General features: G+C 38.4%; 1 non-coding gene across 1 annotated transcript; it reads right to left on the reverse strand.

Annotated features, from left to right (window-relative positions):
- LOC112087672 lies at positions 1–107 on the reverse strand. The gene has a single exon (XR_002900218.1). It is a non-coding gene; the product is annotated as a small nucleolar RNA R71 (small nucleolar RNA).
- Between the last annotated feature and the right edge of the window lie 4378 nt (positions 108–4485).

The raw sequence follows: 4485 nt of genomic DNA on the forward strand, positions 1-4485 counted from the left end.
AATCTGAGAACGAAGATCTCAACCTTTCAACAAGGGCCAACTGAATCTTTCTATGAAGCTTGGGAACGTTTTAAAGAGTATGAACGTGATTGCCCTCATCATGGATTTCATGGATCAAGCCTGCTGAGCACATTTTATCGAGGTTTGAAACCAAAATACAAACTTTCACTTGATACAGCTAGCAATGGAGATTTTGGGCAAAAGACGATAACCCAAGGAAGAGCTCTCATCGAAAATTTGGCTCAAGCCAATAGCAATGACTGTCCTGAATATGATCGATCAATGAAGCAAGCCGGAACAGACAACAAGGAGATAACCGAGTTGAAGAACATGGTGAGCCAGCTTCTGAAGAGCAACAATCGCCCGATCCATGCCTGTGAAACCAACAATGGCGCAGAAGATGAAGTACCTAGTGATATCGATCACATTAATCAAGCATTTTAAGAAGAAGATGTGAACTACGTAGGAGCACTGGTGCCATACCAAAATCGCTCCAACAACAACTTCAACAACAACTTCCGGAATGCAAATTACAACAATCTCTCTTACCGCAATCCTAATGTGGAGAATCCTCAAGATCAGTACTATCCACCTCAGCAAAAATCATTCCAAAACAAGTTTCAAGGCGTAAAACTTTGGAGGAATAGTACCATATCAACCACGACAGCCATATAACTACCAATGTACGAATTTTAATAATCAATTTGTACAACAGCAGGGAGTCACGACGAACCAGCTAGCTTCACAAATCGGTAGACTTGAACAGTCAATCCAACAACTCATTATGACAAACGAAAAGGCATCTAAAGACGTGAACGTGAAAGTGGACTGCATGTACAATGATCTGAATGGTAAGTCTGAATCCTTATCTTCGCACGTAAAAAAGTTAGATGTGCAAGTCGCCTAGACAGCCGACTCTATGAAGAGGCAAAGTGGAGTTCTTCCGGGAAGAGTTGAAGATAACCCTAAGAAGTTTTGCAACGCCATAACCACATTGCCCGAAGAAGAGTCCGGAACCGATGGAAAGAAAGAAGAAACCCCAATCTTTGTACCTCTGTACAAGGATATCGATCCCAAGCAGCCACCGTTTAAGGTACCCGAACTATCACCGTTTCAAAGGCTTACCAAAGCCGATGATCCGGGACGTTTTGTTTTCCAGTGTTTCATTTCAGGAATCAAGTTTACAGACTGCTTATGCGATTCCGGAGCCAATGTCAACATCATGTCTAAGACATTTGCCGAAAAATTGGGCATAAAAACCTTAAGGACATCGACGGTTAAGGTTATCTTTGGAGATTCATCTCAAAAAGATACTGAAGGGGCGATTCATGATCTACAAATTCTAGTGGGAGATAAGATTGTTCCTGCAGATTTCCAAATCCTGGAGATGGATAAAGACAAGGAGAGGCCACTCATTTTCGGGAGGCCATTCCTAGCTACAGTAGGAGAAATAATCGATCACGCAAACCGGCGTGCTGTTTTCCTCAATGAGGACAGAAAAAGGTACTATCCTACTATCTTAGATGAATTTCCAAGCAAAGGAAACAGGCCAAAAGAGAAAGAAAAGGAGAAGCCGAAAGCTTTTGCAAAGATCAAAATCATCATTCCACCAGATGCAACAGAAACTAGTGAGGACCAAATCCAGGAGCTGATCGAAAACACAAAAAGGGTTCTGAACAACATTAAGGTCCGAAAGAAGATTAAAGGTAAGAAGATTTCTCTTCAAGGGGAAGAAGTAAAACCTCCACCAACCGGAAGTGATAAAGGCACATCAAGTGGAGTGCCATTCAAATCAGCCTGATTCATCATGCTTACGTCGAGCTAAACGACTTAAAACAAAAGCGCTTAATGGGAGGCAACCCATTTAGGTACTCTTTCTTTTAATTTTCTTTTCCATTTTAGAATTTATGCTTTCTTTTTCTTTTTAAGTTTTAGGTATTTTATAAAACAAAAACACAAAAAAATCAGAAAATTAGAAAAACCAAGAAGAAAAAGGTAGGTCTTTAGCTGCTCGGCCCGGCAAAGACGAGAAGATTGGACAATAGGCCGCAGGAGGAAGACCCGCGGTCGCAACTGACGGGACCGCGGCAAACGGTGCATCGACCGCGGCACCGTGAATGCGACCGCGGCCGAGCCTTCATCCACCGCGGCCGTTGGTCGTTGAGGTTGTGTCGCGGATTTGTGACGTTTTTCGGTGATTCCCGGTGTTTCCGGAAATGTTCCCGATAAAACCCGAAAAGATCCTCCGTAAGTTTTAAACATTCCTAATGTGTAAACAAGAAAAGGTAAGTTCCCGTAAACTTAAAAATTTCCAAAAATTTCCCGTTTTTGTTTCAAAAACGCTTTTTAAAGAAAAGAAACAAAATTTTTGGATCAAAACTCTTTCTTCTCTTCTTCTCCAAAAAACTTAGAGATTTAGGAGAAAGAACACATTTTTCAATTCTTAAGCTTTTTAAGAGATTTTTGGCTCAAACCTCACTTTTTTTCGAAGCTGATTTCAATTCTGCCATCAATTCTCTCTTTCCAGCAAGGTATGAACCTCAAACTCACCATTCTTACTCGATTTTGAACTTATGGTTTTCTTTAAAAACCCAAAATCTTGGTCTATTGATGGTGGAAATAGCTTAAGGATGATAGATTATCCATTTAGGTTATCTAAAAATCGATTTTAGCACCTAGCTTTCGAGGAATTGAGATTTTTGAAAGTTGGATTCTTCATGCTTCATAAAAATCGAATTTGGAACAGCAAAATTGATTAATTTGATTTAATCTTGTGTGATTAGTGATTAGTATTGGGTAATCTTTAGAATTCACATGGAAATTGCTCATAAAAACTGATTTTTAGAAGATTTCTATGTTGAGGACATCAAAAATCCGAATTTAAGTCATAAACTACTTGATTTCTCTGATTTAATATCAATTTAGTTTGCTATTAGTTTTAATTAATCTCTTTATACTAGCATTAGAATAACAGATCTTAATGTGTTAAAATTAGCATCCCAAATTCACTCTTTTTCCAAGAATCATTTCATTTTGCAGAAAATGGATGAGTGATTGATCAGCACTTCACTACCATCACGGTTCTATCATCATTTTCTTTTCTTTTATCTTATTTTATCTTATTTTGCTTTTATTCACCATCTTCTCACCAACTTTTTCACACTGGGGACAGTGTGATTTAAGTCTGGGGGAGGATGTCTATCCGTACTGATTATTTTGTTTTTAAATTTCAAGTACTTTTTAAATTTTAATATGTAACCTATTCGACATTAAGTATTTTTCAAGAATGTTTGACGCAAAACTATGATGATTTAGACCTGCACACTTCTACACTATGCATGATAGCTCATTTGTGGTTAGCACTAGACTAGGCGGTAGCTAGAGTACTTGCACCACGAACTCCCACCAGAAGACTTCTATTCATGGAGATTCTTTCTGACAGGATATACTAGCTCACTATATTTGGACTTAATATTGATATCTAATTTTCTCATCATTGATTTTAGACAGGCATCGACATACACATCTAGGACGTCCTTTACCATCACTTTTACCACTCTTTGTCGTCCTAGATGACCAGTTTATCTTTATCTGGTACCTTACCCTAAACCCAAAACCTTTGTTTTCAATCCTCATGCATTCTCTCTTTAGTTTATATCAGCAAATATGTGCAAAAACGTCGAAGAGAAGAGGAGCGACGCAGTTTTCAGTCACTCGCAAAAGAGACTGAATGGAATTGGGAAGGAAGAGTATCAGAAACATAATAAAGCTTTACAAGACAGATATTAACTGGTAAATTCGTGCTCTCTAAGACTCTATATCTAAAGGTGTTCCCTTTTCTCTAAAAAAAAAAAAAAAAAAAACGTGAAAAGAGAAAGGCAAACAAAAAGCCTAATGAGTCTTAGATTGTCAAAATTTATGGAGCAATGAGCAACCACTATTCGTTTAAGGAGCTATTGTTTTGAAAGGTTTACAAAAATCTAAGTCTGGGGGAGTTTGGAGAGAACCTGAGGAAGAAGACCATGAATCTATGTCAAGAAAAAGTGACTGAAAACTGTGGATACCAACAGCTTCACTCTCTCTTGCGGTTTTGCATAATGTCCTGCACCCTCCAGATCTTCAGGTAACCCTTAAACACTTTAAGCCATACCCCCAAAATAATCATTCTTTAAACCTAGCCTAGATTGCCTTGTCTAGATTTTCTTTGATGAGAACCACCGAGATTTTTAATGAATGTTAAGAGCTAGTTGACTGGAAGTTAGATCTTAGTGCATAGATTTCTACATGACGGATTAGCGGACTAGTTATGCCTGTATTGCTAGTGAGAATTTTCTAGGCTATTCCCGATTGATGCATACTGATTGATATTGGTCTAGAAGTTTGGTCTCTGAGATTTTGTTTAGTTCCTGCATTTTCAAACCTCTCGCCGAGATTTAGCCTTTGTTTTGTTTGAGGACAAACAAAAGACTAAGTCTGGGGGAGTTG

Source organism: Eutrema salsugineum, unplaced genomic scaffold (assembly GCF_000478725.1).
Source record: "Eutrema salsugineum unplaced genomic scaffold, Eutsalg1_0 scaffold_17, whole genome shotgun sequence".
In the NCBI taxonomy this organism is placed as follows: Eukaryota; Viridiplantae; Streptophyta; class Magnoliopsida; order Brassicales; family Brassicaceae; genus Eutrema; species Eutrema salsugineum.